Source organism: Lagopus muta, chromosome 7 (genome assembly GCF_023343835.1).
Source record: "Lagopus muta isolate bLagMut1 chromosome 7, bLagMut1 primary, whole genome shotgun sequence".
NCBI lineage: Eukaryota > Metazoa > Chordata > Aves > Galliformes > Phasianidae > Lagopus > Lagopus muta.
In genome coordinates, this window is record NC_064439.1 from 6,107,900 (window position 1) to 6,131,245 (window position 23,346).

The window sequence follows — 23,346 nt, forward strand, 5'->3', positions numbered from 1 at the left end:
AACATCGCATATTTTTCCACCATTTTTCTCCTTTTTTTCCCACTTGCTGTGCAACAATACAAATGTAGTTTCTGTCAATACTAGTGCCAATGCGTTCTCAAATAACTGCATGTCAGGTGCACAAATTACAGGACTAACAGAGGCTGTGATTACATTTCGTGTATGGGTTCTCAAGGCATATGATAATGAATATTAATAGAAACTATTTCTCCAGTAAATGATTGTTTTCTCAATAGTTGATATAAATAAAACCACTTGGATAGGAAACAGATTTTTTGATGTCTCTATCACAAATGCAATGATGTATTTCCACAAGAAAAGGCACACCTGCCAGTATACACTAGTAGAAATGTAAATATTTGCAATTTTTGTAGTAATTAAACCCAATCCTCCAAGGCCCATCTCACAGCATCAGAAGACAGAACGCAGGTTCATAAGCTAACAAAGAATGAATGAAGTACCACAAAACCAGATGGAATCAAAATTAAAACTCAGAAATCAATCGGAGGAGGCAGGGTCTGTCTCTCCAAACTTCAGATACCTGTAAATGGATGGCTGCAGGTGAGTTAGTCACTCTGCCAGTCATTCTCACATGTCTCAATGGAGACAAACAGGCATCTAAGGCACAATTCTCTCATCCACTTTAAGTATCTAAATTTGGATGAAATGAATCACTGTCTCCCTGGACTAGATCTCCACTGTCTGCAGAGGGAGCTAAGGGAGACTAGCTGAGATTCAGGCGCTTAGTTAGATGAACACAGGCATAATAACCTACCTTAAAAACATAGTATGTAAAAAAAATGCACAAAAAACAACTGTTACTCATTTAAAAGAAGGGAAGAATTACAGATCCCAAACTTTGTTTATCGGAGAGGCTGTGTAACAGTGAACACCATCTTTTATTCCACTGTGATAGAGGGCAGTGGACCTGTGCTCTCTTCTGCATTGCTTCATTTGCCAGCTAAATCTCACCTAAGGATGGAGTTACGGGTAGTGGGCAACAACAGCAACTCCACAAGGACAGCAGGAGAAGAAGTCTTGAAGGGAAGACAAGGCAAGGAAGGGCAAAGGAGGAAAAAGGGACTGAAAAAGGAAAGGAAATGGGAAGGGAAAGGGAATTTGCCTATAAATATTAGTGCTTTTCTCCTGAAATGGAAGTCTTCTTTGGGAAGCAGATGTTATCCCTGAAGAGTTGTGTTTACTGAAATACACACACAAAAAAAAAAGAAAGAAAAAAAAAAGAAAGAGGAAAACAAGAAGAGTTTTGGCAGATTATTCTGACTTCCTACAGTCTATTTGCAGTCAAATCTGTGGGAAGTGGACGGGAGACTTGAGGGAATATCTGCAGAAATTCATTCCAAGGTGATCAAAGGCAGCTTTACCCATGAATTTACTGTCCTACTGACTTATTTTTTCAGAAATCCTAGACACCTGGAGAGGTGTTAAAAAGATGAAAGGGGAAAAAAAAAAGATCAACAACATTCTGCTCTTCAAAATTTCAACCTATTCCATCCTCCAAACCTCACTTCAACACCTCTTGAAAAACTGGAACACATATTGAAAGAAAAGAAAAAGCTGTAACAGATCCATGAGCTTTTATACTATTTATACTTGTTTGCTATGGATATTTTACATACAGCTAATGGCTCTGCTAAGCCACATGTGTTCTCCTCATCCTCTCTGTGCAACTTCATCCTCTTTCTTTCTTTCTCTGCAGCATCTTCTCTACACCATCTTCAATTAGGCCTTAATCTCTTCAAAGCAGGATTCTCCTATTTGGATTTAGGTGAGCAGGAGAGACTTCAGTCATAGCTGAAGCCCTGAGGTGCTATCCTGATACAGATGAATAAGGATCAGAAGGGAGAGTGAGGCTGATGTTTTCCAAAAGGATTCAAGGAGCTCAGGTAACCTTCCCTTAAACCACTTTAGCTTTATGAGCAAAGAAGCAGAGCACCACAGTCCTAGTTTTGGCAAGATACTTAAGCATGTGTTTAGATAAGATCTTGAAGTTAATGGGATTAATCAGAGGTGGTGTACATTGGGCCATATAAAACATGCATTTCTAGATATCACTGTAAAATGTCCCAAATATGAGCTTTTCTGAGGGAAAGCTTTTCCATCACGTATCTTTTTGTTGCATCAGGCGAAAAAAACCCACTCCTGAGCTTTTAAATCTCAAGTGCCTTTCACAGTCATCATCAACTTTTCATAGAGTAGTAAATGAGACAAAAGATATAGCAAAGATCCCAATACAGCAAAGCCATCATTACAGGAAATATTTGTCCCAGCCCTACTCGTGCCAACAAGCACTGTCCTGTGCTTTCTGTTCCTTGTCCACAAGACTGATCATTCATAGCTCACACTGACATGACCCAGTCCCTCAAAAATAAAGCAGTTTATGGTTATTTTCTCCTAAAGATAGTGACAGTAGCATAGTTAAAGTCCTTAGCAGGAGCCAAGTTCCCTCCCTGGAGTTCAGGGATAGGTATCCCTGCACACTGGGTGAATGGCTTGAAAATATCTACATTTCAAAAATTCAAGCCTCATGGGTCAAAAAATGTCTTTATCATGCAGCCTGTTGGTGAATGTGTTCAGGCATAGGCAAGGCTCTTGGGGTTCTGGGCTGTTTTCAGTCGTGCTTATATGTCACTGATAGTAGAAGACATTCCTTAAAAACACAGAAATGACTGTGAGCAGGAGCCCATGCTTCAGTGCTAGTGTCTTTTTTCCAACTGAACTGTGAAAAAAAAAAAAAACAGCAAAAAAAGCACAAGAGCAATAGAAAAGTGAGCAAGCCAAGAGGAAAATTCAGCCCCATTTCTACAGCATTTAAGTGAAAGATTCAATGAATGCATTGCTTTAGGTTGGAAAGAGATGATTTCAGCGCTACCATTAGCCTCTGTCAATGGTCTGAGACACACAGCTGAACTTCACACACAGCTCAGTCCTACTGCTGTTTAACTGCCAATACAAAAGATACTATCTCTACTGAAGCATGAACCCAAAGCTTAGATTTTCAGGAAATCGGCAGGCAAAGCAGTGGGAGGAGGCAAAAAAAAACAACAGCACCCAAAACATCTTGTTTGCTAAATCTGTTGGTGGAAGCGGTAATGCAAGGGCTGAACCCACCAAAAGCCTTGCTGGAAGTTGTGCAGTCACTTCTCACCAGGCTGAGCTCAAGACTGTATGGTCTGTCCTGTGAAAAGTAGATGAGAAATCCAAAAATAAAATAGCTGACTGTAAGTTGCGATCAGCACACCATACATATGTAAATTGTTGCTGACCCTGAGAAAAGCTGCCTCTGCATTATGATAAGGTCTGAAACCTGATTGAAATGTTTCATAAAGGGCATTATTTTGGAGGTGATCCTTAAACGAGCAGAGCAGGAAAATCATCACTGTCTTCCCTCAGTAGTCAGAAAAATAGGTTACCAATGAGAGGGACTTTAGCCAAATTATTTTGTTTGAAATTCAACTGGTGCTGGATTTTCTGTATCTCAGAGTCCTCTTTAATGACAGCATAGTTCTGGGACACAATTACATAATTATTACTGTATTGATAGCGTGTAAGCATTTCTGGCCTTACTGCCCCTGCAGCTCTAATCTAGATCATAAAGCCCTCTCATAATTGCAATATTAATCATACCAGAGTCTGCTGGATGCAGTATTGCATCACTGTCCCTTCCTGGGTCCTTTTAACATCAGCGAGGTGATGACACTGACCATCTCCACAAACACATGCATTCAGGCCATTAGTATTTTCACCTATTCATAAGGATGGCTGAAACAATGGACATCCTCAGAGTTCTTCCCACATTGCTCAGCTACAAAAGGGTCTTTTCTATTTTTTTAAAGAAGTGTGAGGATTTTCCAGAATTTAGAAGCCCCAACAGTTTCTGTTTTGCTGTGAACATGCCAAGCTGACAGCTGGAAGGGCTTCCTGTCTGCTTCACATGTGAACTAACTGCACTCATGGAGGTTGGAGGAGAAAGGGGAAAGCTCAGTATTCAGAGATGCTCTCTTTATGCTGGTACCTCTGCACTTCAGCTGCTCAGACACATTCAGATCAGACTGATCTTCATTGAGTGTCTTTCTCTTCACTCCTAGCACTTCAAATCTTTGGCTCAGCCATGTCTTTGCTGCTTTGTCAACAACCTTGTCCATCTGACAGGCTGGAGGTGTCTCAGCTGCCTTGTTCACGACAATCTTCTAAGCTTCCCTTGCTGTAATTGTGTTGTACTTCATGCTGGGCCATGTATCCCTCAACAGTGGTGGACTTCAGCTATCTTCTTTCAAAAGTCCGATATATGCTGTGGAATGGAACACTTGGCACAGGGAAGTGTGGCCAGATATCAAAGGTCATTCCACAGTTTATAAGCAGTGACTCTTCTTGTTGTATAGCCATCCACCATCACCTGGAAAGCCCTGAGGAACCCACTGTTTCCATCTGCTGACTCATCAACGCTTCTGCCTATCTCCCATTATATGATTTTATTGGTGGAGCAGGTTACCCAGAGAAGCTGTGAATGCCCCCTCTCTGGAGGCATTTAAGGCCAGGTTAGATGGAGCCTTGGGCAGCCTGATCTGGTGTGTGGCAACCAGCCTAAAGTAGGGGGCTTGGAACTGGGTGGTCCCTTCCAACCCAAGCCATTCTATGATTCTATGATTCTGTGATTCTGTGATTCTATGATTCTATGATTCTATGATTCTATGATTCTATGGTTCTATGATTCTATGATTCTATGATTCTGATTCTATGTTCTGGAAACGCTCTTTTGAAGGAGCTTTCTCCTCCACCCCAGGCACTGTTAAAATGTTGCTATGTGCCGACCTCTGAGTGCTTGTATGCTGCTCTAAATAAGTAATCTTTCTTAAATTAGCCTCGTAGCTTCCCCTCCAACACCTCTCCAGGTACATCTTCTTCCTTCCCGTTTCCCACCTACAAAGCAAGAACGTTCCTGATTTAGTCTTCTCTGTGTTTCTGCCTGTGGGAGTGTTTGTAGAGCTCACAAATGGAAAAGACAACTCCAAGATATGAGCACACCTTCTACTCCTCTTTCTAGCCAAGACTGCTGGAGGAGAAGAAAGTTGTTTTCAGGTTCATCTTGGGGCAGGCAGGTCTGACTTTTGTCTCCTGATCAGAACAAGGGCAGAGGGACCTATTGGGCATGCAGAGCTTTTCTCTCAGCATTCCAGAGAGACTGACTGCTCTTAATCAGTTCTGTCTCCTGCCTAAGCCCTTTGTAGCTAAACTGTTACCCAATATTTTGGTCATTGTTTAATGCTATTTTTCATCTGTTTGTGAAGTTATAGAAAGATGTGCATCAGGAATCTGCCATTGCATGATCTGTGGTGAAGAACTCCCTCTGGTAACCTGTGTACAAGTAAACCAAGTCTTCATCTCTGCCTTAGCTGATGCTCTAAACAATCGTTTCCAGACACCATCAGACTGAGACCTGCACCTGCCTTTAGACAGGAATTAGACAAACAGTCTACGAATTTATATGGGGAACAAAGAGGAAAAACTTCCAAATAACATGCCCACAGTAAAATGACCCACAGAAATTTCAAATGAGAGAATTTGGGGTGGAACATAGCTTAATATTAGTTTTTATATGAGTAGCACTGGGGTAGTAGACATTTAACACCCACAAAAATTTAAAGGATTATTTTTTTATCCATTGGAAGAAACCTATACCACAAGCATAATTGAAACAGATTGAAATTTACAGGATGATGAAAGCGAGATGTTTAAATTGGATTAAAATCACCAAAATGCTTGAAGAGTTATACAAGACGTATAATAGGGCATAAAAAGATCTGAATTTTGATGTTTGTGTTAAATAATATGAGACTGGAGTCTTGATAGAATTTCTTTTTTTAAATTCAATATTTTGTTCACAAATGTACCTATAGTTGATGCATGTAATCCTGTGATATCATTCATCTCCATTATACATCATAGGTAAGAATATTTGAGCTTCTTTAACCTTGGCTTCAGGTAACTACCCAGACTCTCAATCTGAGACTGTTTTCTTTATTACCTCCAGTTAGACATATTACACATATTGCTATTCTCATTAACAAACAGTGGTTTCCCTGTACATTACTTCAACGGCCAACTATTTTTATAATTACCTTGCAAATTTTAGCTTGAAGTAACATTCTCCTGTCTAAAGCTGTTTTAACAAATTCAGCCCCTTCAGCTTAATCTGAGTGAAAATCCATTGAAATCAGTGGAAAGTCTTCCATGGACTTCAAGGGATTTTGGACCAGTTCCTATGCATATGCCATAATTACTATGTAGAAAGACTCCTACTTGTAATCTCATCCATGGGTGAACAATATCATTGTTTAGGATGCTAACTCCGTACACTATTAATCTAAGCCAATGCTTTTCATTAAAATGTTCTGCTTTTCATTTCTTAGACTTCTGGTTGAATAAGAAGAGGTTTTCCATACTAAGTGTTGCCTCAGGTCAATTCCCTTCGATATAATCAAAAGCAGTCCAGACTTTTCTGAAAACACACCTGGGAAAAAGGGGGGAAAGAGTCCAGTATGCTAATACTAAATATTCCAACACTCCACACTACTCCTTTCCTTGGGAAGACTGACTTCACACTTGGGAAGAAAGGTGGCATTTTTCATAGCATTTTTTTCATTTTACAATTTCTTGAGATTTTTTAGATATTCTATTTTTTATTAATTCGGTATTTCAATGCTCTTTATATAGCTGCAGATTGTGGAAGAGACGTAAAATGCCATTTTCTCAGTCAAGAGTCTTTTCCTTTCTTTGTGCTTTGTTTATCTAACTCCTGTTTTGCATTTTGGTCTAATTGGATCACAAAATTGGCAAATACTGTGATCTCTGTGACCCAAATTAGCAGCACAGGCTATGTGTCAGGTAAGCCTGTGAATGCTCTGGATTCCTTTCTCTTCCCAGGGATGGGCTGCATGTCTTTAAAAGCACTCAGGGTGCTGGTATTTTGGTATTTCTATCAAAAGTTCAGGCTGCCATTCTGTGAGGAGAAAGCAGAAAGTAAAATGTCTAGAGAGCTGCACTTGAGATTGCTAAAGAGCAAACAACGTATTCTGATACCTCTTTGGTTTTGGTCTAGACATTGGTGAAGTTCTTGTTTCTATATTTGTGTGGTAGCGTGGCTATCATTGTCTTTCCTATATTGAATCTTTGCATCAAGGTTTAGCTATGACTACCCATTTTCCTATGATACGAGGGCTGGACAGAGAAAGCGTCGTGGAAGCTACACTACATACTGCAGGAAGGCTTACAGATAGAATGATACCTCCACGTTCACCTGATAGGAGCAGGAGACATAGGAAAAAAAGAAGTGACCAAAGCATGGCATTTTGCCTTGTCTCTCAAGACCATTTGCATCTCAGCAGTAAAAAAACACCAGAACTCCTTGCAGACACACACAGTGCCGTAGGACTGTGAGGGAGAGGCAGAAAGTTACGGGTCTGAATGGACATTCGTTCTGTTCCCACTAAGATGAATCCAGGACCTTAAGCAGCTTGTTTGACAATGGATCATCTGTTCATCACCCTGCAGCCTCAGGAACAGCATTCAAATGCAAAGGATTACAGAGGTTCAGCGGGATTTTTGCAACTCATATTTTTATCCCGCTGGTAAATTACCACAGAAAAGCTTGAAGGAGAAGAATAACTCTGATTCTGGGACCAAAACTCCTCATCTCCATAAGCTCCACATCCACAACTGAGCCCTTGCTGAGCTGACAGTCCAAGCAGTACAACTGTACCGCTACCTCTATACCAATCAATTACTTTGCAAAGCATACAGAGAGTGTATAGCTCTGTATAAAGCTTAACCATTCCCTGCTGTGTGGTGCTGAATATGTCAAAAGAACGAAACAAAGGAAGATAAGAGAATTCCACTCCAACTGCAAAAATGTTTATTGCTGCTATTGTTTCAGAGCTCTGCACCCAGTGCGAGACAATTCCTCTCTCATTAAGTCATGATGAATGATAGATATGGCCAGCGGCTAAGACTAGTCCTTAGATTAAATGTGAGAAATCTCTCTCTACCACCAAGCAGGTGAGATCGTTTCTTTTTCCCATTATACTGGTTTCTTCTCTCCGTTTCTGAATAACACAGCATGACTTGATAGTTTCTGCCTCTAAACTATTGACGTATATTTGCTTTGAGGGAGACCTCCTAAAGTGTGAAGAATGGGCCAAAGAGTTCCTAACTACTCACAGTGAGTGTAGCCATTAGGCTGGAGTCAATTTAGTGCTTAACCCTTTGTTGAAGAATTAGGGGACTCAGTGAGATCTTGTGGGATTTTCTTCTGGAAACACAAGAAGGTGGCTTTCCTGTTCTCTGATCATCTACTGTCTCTCTTGATGTCCACATGGTCTCTGAATTAGTTGCTTGTCTTCTTTAAGAGCTTCTCTTTGCACATCTCCAGGTTAAAGAACTACTTATAGCTTCTCTGTTGGATACGAGGAATCACTTGTGAGGGCTTGGACAGAAAGGAGAACGTAATTTTTTTCCTGGTACTATTCCTGGATTTATTTTGACCACGAGAAAGCTGCTCCGTCATTGTAATTCTCTCTCCATTCTTTCATAATCTTACCCTGTGCAAATTTCTACATTCAAGTTTCTACCTGTGAATTCAACAAAGTTGCATAACGTTGGATCGGAGTCTTAAAATTGCAAGGGAACATCTACACAGCAAATCAGCAGGGGGCTAGGGAGGAAGCCCAGGAGCTGGACCTTTAATCACCTATGTTGTTAACTTCCTTCTGTCTTGATAGTGGTGTACAGCCAGGCCTTAGCAGATACAAGTCCTGGGAGTTTTTCTTTTTTACTCTTACTTGGAAAAAATACATATATATATCTCCCATATGCCACAAGCTCTCATGCAAGTGTTGCAAAGCAGCCTTAAATGCCTGACCTGAAGGTATAAGCCTGGATTGTTCACAAGTGATAAAACAGAGTTGAAGGCTAAAGGACAAATTCTGAGGCCTCGTGTTATTTGAATAAAACAACTTTTTAATTAAAAATACCTCACAGGATCTTGGAGAGGAATCTGAGTTGCAGAACTTTGGTCTGGATTCCAAACTCTCTAACAGTTCCAGGATATTTATTCCTGTCCAGAATTTTGGCTTAATTCATTGATGGGAATGAATTTTGGATCTAACTTCAGACTGTGCTATCGTAAATCCAAAAGAACTGGATGTTCTCATCCAGGAATTCATTTTTTTTTTTCCTTTAAAATGTGATTCACTCAGCATGACTAAGGGCATGTCCACATAGATGGGTGACCAACTTCTTTCCATTCGCCCTACAGGCCAGCTCTTTTCCAGGGATCATATAGCCACCTTGGCACGGGGCTGCATGTTGGTCAGTAAGAGCATCCACAGTCAGTCCTCACAGTAAGTGCTGTGAAATGAACAGTAACATTTTCCTCCTTTTAGATCTGACTCTAATACAGTGATTAAAACTCAACTAGTGCAGAAATTTATCAGAATAAATAAATTTTCCCACTTAGTTATCCAAGCCAAAATTAGATGTGTTTTTGACAAAGAATTTTTAGCTTGATTTCTTGTTTCTGAAGGTTTTATGTCTTTAAAATCCGTAATATTTGATCCAAATTTTTATCTGAAAGTTCATCAGTCTTATAAAAATCAGACTAGTTGTAGTTGAATAGGTTTAGACTTCAGAGGTCTGCCAGTGGAAACTGATGTTTGAAAATCTTGGTCTTACCTGAAAGTAAGCTTCATGGCATGCGTAACCAGAAATGTCATGTTTTGTGTTGGGTGGGTCATTACAGCATTCATTTTCCTTCTTAATTGTAACTTATGCAAATATCTTCCACATTTCGATTGGAAAAGTCTTTGAGAACCATTTCTGACAATTTTGTGCTGGAAAAAATACATTTGGTATTGTTTCAAAACAAAATTGCTATTTATAAATTAATTTGGTTGCTTTCACATTATTTCACGACAACTCATTAGCAGCAGTAGTTTATAGCTGTCATATAATGGGGTCACAGCACAATTATCAAAGTGCATATTTTTGTTCTTATAGCCTTGAATATAGGACTTGTGATTTAATATTGATTGAGGCATCCTATTTAGCAGCCCATCCTTTTGGAGTTGTAATGAAATAGCTTCATACTTTGAACAAGGATAGAAGTGTATAATTCAGTGTATTAATTAGCATAGTGACTGGTTTCAGTTTCTTCAAAAAGATTTCTGAGTATCACAATAAATGATAGAGAAAAGGTGTATTTTTTCTAATGATTTGAAGTGCATAAATTGCACTTCTCTCCCCGAGCTTATTGGTGGAGCAGTTCTTTCCCTATTGACTGTAAGCAAATCAGCCTAAGCATGGGTGACAGCCTCACCCCAGTGCAAACAACTAAAAGACAAAGAAATACTCAGGAGATATCCCTCTGGATGCCAAGCTTTGTGTTGCATGCACGGCAAGATTTTCTCTTGGCTCCAACCACGGGTCTTAGTATTGCTATTCATATGGCCACATTTTGTCCCTTTCTTTGGGAAGTCCCAGAAAAACGCCATCTGGAAAGGCACTGAAGATTTTTGGACATTTGGACAGTTTGTTTGGCATCCACCCAGTAACTTCTAAGTCAAATGAAACCCTCACTTCCTCAAATTACAACTTCAATGCAAGATCCATTCCTGTTTCACAGGACTTCCGATTTCCAATAGGATCAGAATTCAACCTTTGAACTGAAATCCACTGACACACAAAATAATAGAACATCTCAAATTGGAAGGGACCTATAAGGATTATTGAGTTCAACTCCTGGCTCCAACCAGGACCACCCAAAAATCAGATCCTATCTCTGAGAGCATTGTTCAGACACTCCTTGAACGCCGGCATTGAGGTGACCCTTCTAGGGACAATTAATCTCATTCCTGAATTCAAATTTGTACTGAAATCTGGACAGCTGCTAACGTGACTGGAAGAGAGGAGATACAGAAATTGTGATTAGCCAACTTCAGGATGATTACTTTAAAAATGGTTAGATCTAAGGCAAGCCTTTGTCCAAAGCTGATCATTGCTGTGGCTGTAGGTCCACAATTCTACATTAATTCACATTCCTGTTTGAGAAAACATTAGCTCTAAAAGTGTCATCCCAATTCCCACACTGGTTGTGATCAGAGATGACAATGAGTTTGTGGACCCTTGGTTTGACCTAGTAGGTTTCTATACTAAGCTGCAAGTAGCATGCATAATAATATACAGAGAGAACACTAAAAATACTGCTAGTGATAAAATTCAGCATTTTTCAGGATTTTCCTCACATCTTCCCTTCTTCTCTTCCCATTTAAAAAAAAAAAAAGAATTGGCAGCAAAATGAAAATCAAGATTTGGTGTTTATCTAAGGAATGCATATGGTTTAGGTAGCTCCAGTGTGACCTTCTACTCAGGTTTGACCTATGAAGAACACAGCTAAATTATGTATAATGGTTTTGTGATGAAATGCAATGCCAATTATAGGAGTGAGATGAGGCCATAAACATACTGCACATAAAAATCAGAGAAGGAACTTAAATCCCAGTCCCAGAACCAAAAGATTAGTGCTCTAACCACTGACTGTAGTCAAAGCTTCCTTCTGGAAATGAAGGTTAAATTTCTTCGTGCATACCCACTGTGTGGTCAGAAGAGTAATTTAAATGCTTTCAATAATACAGAGGTTAGAATTTTCATCCTTTCTCTTTAGGAGGTTTTCTACAACAGTATGATATTTTTTAATCAAAATTCAGGCAGTTTACTTGTAATGCTAAAAATGGATAATGACTTTTCGGTCAATTGCTTTTGACCGTCAATATGAAGCCTGCATTACCATTCTGCAGTATCATTAAACAATCAATAGCAATTAGTGTCTAGTCAAGCCTGGTGTTTTAATCATTTAAATCAAAATGTCCATAATTGTTATTGTATGTAAATATTTGAAAATGTTTATAGTGGAGATGAATTTTACCCATCCAACCCGGAGAATTAGAATTAGTGAGCACAAACAGCCTTCAAGCCTCGTGTTGCCTCTTGCTGAAACCAGGATAAGAAGGAATAGGAACTCGCCATATCTGGGATACACTCCTGTCCTATCAAGGGCAATACAGGTTTGGTGGTGGGTGAGTTAAGAACATTTTGCTGGCAGTGTTTTGTCTGTGTAGCAGTGATCCATGGCGAAATGACAGAGTGGTTCTTCCCACTGCTGGCCTTACTCACAGCTGTTGTGGCGGAGCACTAAGAGTTACACACAGTGCTGGTACAAAGCTCACCAGTCAGGCAGAGGATGAATTGGTAGTGCAGTTTTCCAATTCATGTATATATGGCAGCACCACTACTTGGGACCAAGAATCTTACTCGGGGACAGCACGTGAATTGTTTTTTAAGAGGGCAGAATATTCTTTCAAACACAAGAGCTGATCATGCATCCCCCAGTCCACCATATCCATGTTCTTAAGTACAGGTCCTTGGTTCATCTCATTCTTAGAGCGATTGCTCAGTTGCAGGGGAGATTTTCATGGAGGCATTCAAGGTCAGGTTGGATGGAGCCCTGGCAGCCTAATTTAGTGGTTGGCAGCACTGGCAACCAATTGTATTGTAGCTCAATAATCTCTGAGGTCCTTTTCAACCTAAGCCATTCTATGATTATATGATAGACATTGTTCACCTTCCTGGATCCTATTTCAGAAGTCATATCGCTGGAGAAGGTACTTGGATTTGCTCCTGTTATTAATCTGAGATGGTTCAAAAGGCATTAGGAGAGAATTAGATGGACGCACAGAAGTCTGGAAGAGGGATATATCAGACTATATAACCCATGATGCTGATATTTTTGGTTTAGCAGGACATGTTGACAACAGCAACATTCAGTTAACAGACTTTTGGAAAGACATGGTCTTCCAATGTTGCGTCAAAGTAGCATGAACACTGCTAATATTGAAAAGATAAAAAGACAAATAAGGTAACTGTGAACCCAGAATATGACCAGGGTAAAATGTAGACCCTGTTAGCCCATCATTTGAGTTGACATGCAACCAGAGCCATGCTATGAAAGCGAGCCAACCTGCTCCCCTCAGGCAGTACATTCATTTTACACTTAATACATGGAATAGGTATTAAGAGAGTATTGAGGGGGCCCAGTGTCATACAGGTCAGTTCAGAATATGGAAATACCGAATCAATTTTCTTTGGATTCAAGTCCCAGACCTCTAAATATTTTAAACCAGCTACTTGGCATTCCAAGTCACCACCAGAAATTTATTGTCTTAGTTACTAATCCAGCCCTCATCTCAGGAAAGGCATGGGAGAATGTGTAACAATAAACTTGAGCTGTCTCAACTAAGTCACTGCATCCAGGAGGCTTGCAGGATTGTTGCTTGGATCTCCTGGACATTCCTTTTGCATCAGAGCTGTATCTCCAGCAAGGAGCAGGAAGGTTTATGTTATCAGGTTAAATAGAGATAAACTGTAAGACAAAACCCAGAAAGTAACGTGCACCCGTGCCCATCACAGCAGGATGAGGCAACGTAACCCATGGTGAAGTGGTGGCAGGAGGACATTTTGTATTTGTCAGTTAAAGACAATGCTGTCCCCGTGGCTCTGATGTTCTTCATGTCCCAGTGTCCTTTTCTAGAGTGATTTTCTATTGCCTTTGAATAATTGTCCCATTGTTAGAACTGACATTGTTGGGAATAATTTGGTCTTGATTGCTTGAGAAATCCAGTTTTGCTCTTCAGGCTATTCTGGGAGGTCTGAAAGACCTATTTCCTCTTCAGTGTGAATGACCAGGGCCTATTTGGAAGCGTAACATTCACAACCAGCGGGGAATTTCTACAAAACTGGGATTCCCAGCTCTCCCATTATTCAGAATTTCTCCTGGGTTTGGCAGTTCACAATCAGGTTTTAAATGTCACTTTCTTCAGGCTATTTTCTTGTGTAAACTGCAGCCTGAAATAGGTTCAGAACCTGTGTAATATCAAGGCAAGCCTCCTGCATCCTCCAAGTATTGAGAGCAGAGCCAGTGTACACGCTCTGAGTAAAAAAATGTCCCAGATACCACACCAAAGGCTAATGCTGCACCATATCTCACTACCCAGAACAGAGAGGTCTAGGAAAAGAAATTACATTTACGCACCAAAAAATGTGTGTATTCAAAGCATTTCTTGGAAGCTCTGGCATAGCTGCAAAATGGAACTTTGTTCCCTAAATCTCACAATCCTAATAATAAGCTTAATGACTACAACTAAGATAACAGTAACTTTCAATAGTTTCACAGACCAAAGACAAAAGAAGATTTGGTCCAAATGCTCCCACTACCTCACAAGCAATGAGTTTATCCACATTCTTTCTGTTTTGTTCTCCACCATTTCTCTCCTTCCACTGCTCTGCAGCATGTGCAGTACATCTTTACCAATTCAGTATCTGGGTGTATCAGAAATGAGCCTGAAAGACTGCTGAATTCCTCTCGGAATTAGTTCCCTAATAGACATTTCAGTTAAAATTTTTCATCTGGTTCCAGTCAGCATCCAGGTTTTAAAAAAAGACAAGCCAGCAGTACTGGACAATCAGTTCCCAATGCTAAAGGCTCTCCAATAACATGCCAGCAGGGAAAGAATTTTAATAGAACCCACAGGAATTCAGAGACTGAGGTTTTTTTGCTTATATCTTTTTTTTTTTTTTTTTTTTTTTTTTTTTTTGAAGGACAGGTTTTCCCTTCTGTTGAACTCAAGCAACAGGCAATTTCCATTCATCTCTCAAGGAGTTCGCATACTTCCGACTAATGGCCCAGTTGCACATATACCATTTTATTTTTCAGCAGTCACCTTCTAACCTTCTAGTTCCAAGGCAGCCCATGGGGTGATGTGGAAGATTTCCAGCAGTGTTACAATGCTTAATTTTGGGATATCCCTGCCTTAAAAAAAAAAATAAAAAATCATTGCAGTGGGTCTGACAACCAATTTCTTTGGTCATTGCTGAAGAGCATTAATGGTTCCTTAAGAAAGAAAACAGCTCCCAGTGATGCAAGGTCAAGGGCGGGGGGAGGAGGAGACCCAAAGATCCTCTAAATCAGAGAAAAAAGGTAATGAAATTTCTTCAGCATTTTTCTAATATAAAACAGCTCTGCAAAACCGGAGAAGTGGCTGTGGGAAGCAGTCAGGAATCTGCTCTTTATCCCATCCCAACGCTGCTAAATGGTGAGAAACTTGGCAGAGGGCCCACACTTTTACTTATCTTCTAAGTCTAAAATCACGCTGCTTTTTTCTCCCCCTTAATTCTATGCTAAGCGCCGTGCATCGAAAGGAAAACACTGCTTTAGATGTGAAACAGGCAGTAGAGTCTGTGGCATTGGGGTGTTTTAGTCCATCAAAATGAGCTTTTCTTCCAAGGTGAAGTGTACAATGTAACATTACTTAATTGCCCACACTGCTTGGTGGATGCTGACACATATTGTGGAAATGTTAACTGCTTTACATTTCAATGCGTTCCCTCTCCCAGCGCTTTGCTTTGCTGGGATGATGCTGGCCCGCTGCCAGAGAGGAAGCTTATTTTTCACTGGTGATCATAACTCTGGCTGCTTGTAGCAAATAACGTAACTTGCAGTGTTCGGAGGTTTGTACAGGAAGCCCTGCTGCGCTGCCTTAATTGCGATCACTCTTCTAGCGATGGAGTAAAAAGGTATTAAGTTAAGATAAATGAACTGCTTATTGGAAACTACAAATGTCTCTCTGCATCAAGCTCACAAATAGGGAAAGCGAATGCTGCTGCTCTCCTCTTTCTTCCAGGCTCCTCCTTCCATTATAGCAGCTCCCCGGCTGAACATTCCTTCCCTTCAGCCTAGCAATGCTGCTTTTAAAGCCCCCACCAAGGCTGCATGGATTTGTACACCCTACAGACCGGATGGTATCCTATGGCCAACTTGGTTTTCCCTTGTTCTCAATACCCAACTGCCCCAGTGGAATCAAACTGTGGGGCTTTTCTCCAGGTTGGAGACTCATACATGGCTTCTGGCCTCTGGCTCTTTTATAGCATTGCACTCCAGGGGCCCTCTTCACGGCATGGCATGAAACTCAAAGCACAAACCACAGACCCACGAAAAGAAGGCAATAAACATTTACATTGTGTGGCTCTGATGGCGGTACAAGACATAGAGACAAGTCTGAGGTTTCTGCAACCAGGACCAGTTTTTGTCCCTATATCGTGAGGATGCCGACTCCGGAGACATGCCAGGCACATCCCATCAATCCTTCATGTTGTCATCCCATTGTCTACTAGATCCGGGCAAATTGGATCCAGGAGTTTGGCTAGTTTTCAAGGGCAACTTGAGAAAGACACATTTACACAATCCCACAGAGGGCAAAACTTTTACATAAACATACTGGCCCAGCAACTAGTGCCTGTAGAGAATTAGTTTACCCCTGTGAGTGCTGAGAAGGACCAGCTGAGCTACACTGTACAGAAAGACGGGGCCTACCTGTGGTGATATAATGTTTGCAATGGTTCCAAGTGGTCACATCCAGATCAAGAATAGTCAAGAAGCTCATAGTCAAGAAACTCACACCCCCAGCAGTGACTCAATTTTGTTTCTTTAAGCGAGGTCCCCTCAAGGTCTCTCCGACCCTCCCTGCAAGCTGATCCAGATCTTCACTCGCCTGGATCCATGCTGACATGGGGAGATAACAACTGAAACCTTGACTCATTATCCATGCAGTTTGTTGTCCCCCCTGGAGATAAGAAACACAGGAAATGAAGAAATCCTGCTGGCATTATTATTAAAATGCCAACACATTACTTTATTCTTAGATTTGTACCCTTAACAAGGCAAGAAGAGTAGACTTGATTTGGGTCTAATCACAAATTATTAGATATCTAGGCCAGTGTTTCCTCTTTATGCTGGCCAAACGTGAACACAAGTGGTTCAGGGGCTCTGCAGGCACCTCTTAGAGCAGCTGAATCTCCTTTTTGCCCCTCTCAGCTGTAGAGCATATCTAGTCTTACTGCTCTCAAACTCAGTCTCTGTCTTTTAGATACAGAAACTATGTGAGATGTACCTCATCTGAAGTTATATGGGTGTAAATCCTGTTTAAAGCAGGAACTTGCTTCCCATTCCGGGAACATCAAACCAGGAGGGGTAGCAGCAGGAGGCATCCCAGGTAACTAGTGATAGGATGAGATGTAATAGCATCAAGTTGCACCAGGGGAGGTTCAGGTTGGACATTAAGAAAAAGCTCTTCTCAGAAAGAGTGTCAATACAGTGGCACAGGCTCCCCAGGGAGGTGGTAGAGTCACTGTCCCTGGAGGTTCCAGAATTGCAGAGATGTGACACAGAAGGACGTGGTTTAATGGGCATGGAGGATGGGCTGACAGTTGGACTAGGTGATCTTAGAGGCCTTTTCCAATCCTTACAATTCCATGATTCTACAATTCCAACGCTACAGATGACCACTCTTCTGCCAGCTCCGTGGGACAGCCAAGCACACTCTGCAGAGCTGGACCCAGAGAGAAGTGGACCTCAGCATGAATCTTCATTTCCCTGAATGCAGTAGCAGAAGACCAAATTTTGGGAAGCAGCTAGAAACTCAGCCAACGTTTTCGGAGTACAAACTCTGAGGGCATATTGCAGAGAATGCCTATCCACTGCTGCACAGAGAGCCCCATGTTTTCTTGGCTGGTTGTGCTGGTCATGCAAAATGTTCATACTTCTGTAGGAAATTCACTCATCCTTCATGCAAGACAAAGGCCTGACATTCTCTTTTGGTTTTAAAAAGATTAGGAGGCAGGTGAGAGAGTGCTTTAAGCCAAGGAAGGTGTTGCCTTTCACCTTTCTGAGTATCTTTTCTCCATTTGTTCTCTATGTTCAAGAGGCATAACCAAAACTTGCTTCACCCATCTACCATCCATCTTCCTCATCTCATTTCCTGGATGCCCACTGTGGATGTCACCTCATTCAAATCCCAGCATAACTATAAACTAGTGTTTTACTCACAATAATGTCCTTTCAAGGTTCACTAGCAATTCAGCATTAGCTTGTTTACAATCAGCCTTGCCAACTATCTTATGGATTGGATGAGTGCTACTCCCCCAGTAAAGCTCTGTCACAAATACCTACAGCTCATTGCTGCCTCACTTTTCTGAGCTCATCTGAAACATCAAAGTACACCCTTGCTTATGCTGGAGTGCTTTGGGGGGATGAACAGGAGAAGGATAAGTGCTGCCCATTCCCTACTCTGGGAATCAGACTGCCATGACATGGAATGGCTGAATCCCATCCTCCAAGCTGTGGTAGTGACCTGGAGCACTCAGAGCTCCACTCAGTCATGTCTTCCTGCTGCAGGGGTGAGAAAAAAAACTGGAAAAAGTCATGGGGAGTTTGTCATGGGCTTGAGGAGCAGCAGAGCAGGGTGGAGGTGGGCAGGGAAGGAGACTTGCACATCAATGCCACCTGCTTCCACACTGATGACATAGTGATAAACTGCACAGTGACGTTCCTGTGCACTGTCTTGACATCCCATCAGCAAGGTGCAAAAAACAAAGTGTTGCATGATCAGGGGCCTGGCATCACGGCTTAGGCAAAAGCACAGGTAGGCTGTAGGAAAGCCAGCATTTCACACGTATCTTGTTAAACATGACAAGAGTGTTACATTCACAAAGCCTAGAGATCTACATTTTGGTTAAAAAAGAGATATCAAAGCCTTTTCCATTTCAAGGACGGGATGCATCAGCAGTGTCCATACAACATCTCTCCACAGCCGTGACCCTTCCACACAGCTCCACAGTTTTCTCTATGAACTGCTGACCTTCCCAAACCCAATGCACAGTACCACTGTCCTCCTATGTGTGACCCTACAGATTCCACCGTGGTCTACACTCCTCTCATCTCCCATAATCCAAATTACCCATACTACCCCCTACCTGCACAATCCCTCAGATCACATCCTCCTAGCCCTGCGTGTCATCCCATAAGCCCTATCCAAGCCCTATCCACCAGGCCTGAGATTCATCGAGAGGGAGGGATGGGATGGATTACAGCTGCTTCCCATGAGTACCCTGAAGCTGTCTCTGCCTGAGCTCATCCTGCCTTAGCATCCAACCCCAACCACTCACCTGGGACCAGACTGACACTGATCCAGTCACTCTACCTGTGCAGTTTCTAGTGTGTGTCATGTGGGAGATCCATGCCAGGAGCATAACATATTTTTGATATCAAGAATTCAGGAAAGGTATACTTTGTATTCATGGGGATTTAGGAATGTTAAACTTTCTCAACAGAGAGAATTTATGGACAATGAGGAAGGCTGTTTAAAAGAGACTAGCTGAACCAAATTCCATGCACTTCAGTGACAGGAATGGAGAACGTGTTGCCTTTCCACAAGCCTCAATTCCATTTCATACAGCTCAATTCCATTTCATACAGCTCATGGACATATTGTTTCTTGGCAATGTTATGGACTGACATTTATTTTGGGTTCCTCCAAAAGAGTCCAATAGAACTGAGTCAACCTTTGGAAGAGTTTTCTGTTTCTTCAAAACATGAGCAAAAAGTACCTGCCCTGCCCAAAACAGTTCACCTCACATTGCCAGAAATCCTTTCAGAGCAGACATCAGTTTCAGCCTGTGCCTCTGTGTGATTTTTTCCTGCTTGCATAACATTACCCCATACATGCTTCTGTCTAGATGCTCTCCTAGTGCCTTCTCAGTGAGATTTGATCTGGTTATTTATTGATCTTTGCCCAGTGTTTATTATTTGAGGAATTCACAAGATAGATGTGAACACTTTCACTCTCCCTGTGCTTTAGATTACCAGGACAATTGTTTAACATGTTCCAGCCTCCATGGGGCTACTTGCCAATTAAAAGGGTTCCAGTGAGCTCCAGTTAACCCCCCTGGATACTAGAGTAAAACAACTTTTCTGCTTAGTTCCTAAATTTCTACAGAAGCTCTTCAGTTGTGCCCAAAGCTGGACAACCTGCTGGCTGTGAGCAGCCTCACAAAGTCAGCTCATTTTCCTGTTTGTGATTTTGCCAGGCAGATCTTTCCCAAATCCACGACTATTCACAGTTCATTAGCTTGACTGCTTTATACAAACCTGTGCTGACATCAGGATTGCTCACACACTGATCATCACCTCTACAAGTCAAAGATTCCAGATTCTCATCTGCTGTTGTGCTCCAGAATAAGATTCCAATCCCAACCTTCAACTACATAAGATGTGAACAGGACAAGGAGATTTCACGTAGCTACACCAGTGCCCTTTGCAAGAACATGTGATTGAAAGTGCACTTATTCATGCTTCAGTATGCAGAAATAATTGCATGGCTAAACACACCAGAACAGTAATTATACTACACAGCAGTGCAGTTTCCCAATTCATGTATATATGGCAGCCCCAGTATTTAGGACATTTCTGTACAACTGGCTGGAATGGTTTGGAAAAGTCCCTGAGAGATCACTGAATGCTGAAAGTCAGTTCTTGATGTGCTCTGCACGGACTGTGTAGCATGGGAGAATCATACAGACTTGGAAATATGTTGACAGAAATGACCTCTCAGTATTTTGTATGATTATTTCTCCCCCACACACTGGGATTTTACCTTAAAATTTCATGGTAGAGATATTCAGTAGATCACTATACAAATATATATATTTTTAGCTGCTTTTTCACTTTTCTTTGAAGTTCCCAAAGCTATTCAGAAGACTTTTCACAGATACCTCAGTACTGCAAAATCCTATGAGAGGAACATCTTGCATGTTTCATTGAAGTGACCTATGGTCAGAGACACCTACATTTTGGCTACACAAAGGCACACGTGGTGGCAAAGTGGAGGAAGCAGAAAGGCATGAAGGAAGCACGGCCATTGAGCTCCACTGTACTGTTCAACTTCTTGTTCTCTTTTCAAGGGAATCTATGCTCCATTTACCTATGTCTTTCAATAACTTCATCTTTCATTTTGTTCTAAGCAACATCCATGACATCAGTGAAGACAGACAGAGACATCCAATATGACTGTCACTCAAAGGACAGTTGCCTGCATGCCATGACAGGCAGGTACCTCATAAAACAACTGGAGGTGGAAGATGACTTGAAATGTACTGCGTGCTGAGGGGTGCATTTTGATTACACCTAAGAGGTCTCCTTGGGTAATCATGGAATCATCAAGGTTGGAAAACTGAGATTCCCCCAGTCCAATCCCAACCCATCATCACCATGCCCACTGACCATGTTTCTCAGTGCCACATCTCTACAGTTCTTGAACATCTTCAGGAACAGTGATTCCACCACCTCCTCGATAGTCTATTCCAATGCCTCACCAAACCCTAGCAAAGTAAACTGCCAGAGACATTCCCAAGGCTCCAAGCTTTGAGAGGAGTAAGAAGTCGTGGGAGAAGTGTACAGAAAAGCAGGTATGGCATGAGTATCCCCAAGCAATGGAGAAAGTTCAAGTCCTAGTGCATCAGTGTTTGTGTCTGAGTGATAGGGGTTGGCAGGCTGTGTGGATACCTCCAGCCCTGCCTTTTTGCACATCCAGCTGCAATCAGTATGTCACAAAAATGTGTAAACAGTAAAAAAAAATAAAAATAAATAAATACAAAAACACATTTTCTTTCTTTCTGCAAGACACCTGCTGCCTGTCAGTGTGGAGCACAACCCTTTGTGTAGCAGCCCAATAAACAAAACTGTAAGCATCTGTCTTGCAACTGGATCCCAGCCCATGGCAAAGAGTGAATCTGATCTGTTACAAACAGCTGGGAAGAGCTCTCAATACTACACTGTACTTCACAGCCTGTTTGTAGATCCCTACCAAAGCCAACCAGAACTTCTACTCGGTAACACAATAAAGGAGATGGGGAAAAGAAAAGGTAAAGTAATTATGTTGCATGGTATAACTTACAATAAGGGGACAAAAGGTTTTTCCCATAGTTTTATTTCGACTGAATACTACAGACAAACAGTTCTACTCACTTCTTGTTAAAATTAACTGCAAATTATTGAAAGCTTTCATGAGATTAGGGGGAAAGAGCACCTATGCCAACTTCACATATGTGATTCAGAAGCATCGCTCTCAGTGGACAGAAAGCCTTGACTTAGTCTTTCATTCTGAAGAGTTACAAGTCCTAGTAGGCCAGGAGCTAAGCTTACAGCATTCAGGGCTAGATTTAGGGAGTTGCCATGTCAACACACCTCCACCGTTTGCAAGAACACCTCAGAGACTGGGATGTGAACTAGAAGCCCTATTTTTAAGTCTCCATATTCAGATTCAGTGCAACATAAACCTCAGACTCAAACTCCCCTGACTGTGATGAAAAGCTCCCTTGCTTCACCCTAGGTGGAATTTGGCCAATAGCCCCATGCCCATCCTGAGCCAATAAGGTAAAAAATATCCATTCTGCTGAGCAGCAGCAAGAACATCCTTCTTCCTTAGAAGGATACCAGCCCATGGAAAAGTAAATTCACTTAGATATAACATTTCCAAGGGGGTAATTCTTCTCTCTCACTCTCAAAATGGGGGAAAGCTCTTTGCCAGCATGTAATTTCTTTCCTAATCACATTGCAGTGTCACATACCAGTGAGCTAAGGGCTCCCGCAGCAGCGTTATCCTCCAGCATATGTGACTTTGTATAACACGCGCTTCGCTCGGCAGTCATCAGCAACAGAGAGCAAGAACATACTTCTTCCTCTATGACATTATTAGGCATTAAGAGCACTCTATAGCAGTGCATTTCAGCTTCTTTATTTTCTCCCAGTAAAAGCAGCTTGGCCACCTGGTGTGCTGCACACACAGTTAAATTCCAAATGTAATGTATTTTGTAGCGAAAGAGATTAGAAAGCTGCTGTAATGAATCTCATTATCAGTGTCTTTATATCCTCATCTAGTTGGAAGCAGAGATCATCCAGACCTAGGTGCTGTACTTATTTAAAAGAATATCATCTACCTCTCAACCCTGTCATTACAAGACAAATTGTTTCCTTTGGCTTGATGCTCGCACCATGCTTTTCTCAGCTTTAAAACATGTAAGCGGCCAGATTTTCTTAAGAACTGAAGGTCAGATTTTTAAGTGCTTGGCACCCACAACTGGGCTAGATTATTTTACAAGTGTTTGATTCCCATTTAGACACCTAAAATAAGAATCAGATTTTTCAGACATGCTCAAAAACCTCCAAGATCTTGTGGAAATCTAGATCTGGAGTTGCTCTAGTAACTTGCCAAATTAGTGGAAATTAAAGTAGACAGCCTCTCATCATGTTACTCATTGCAATGATAAATGCACAGTCTCTAACAGAAGTTAGATCCACTTCCAAGACCCAACCCCCTTCCCAAGGCAGTT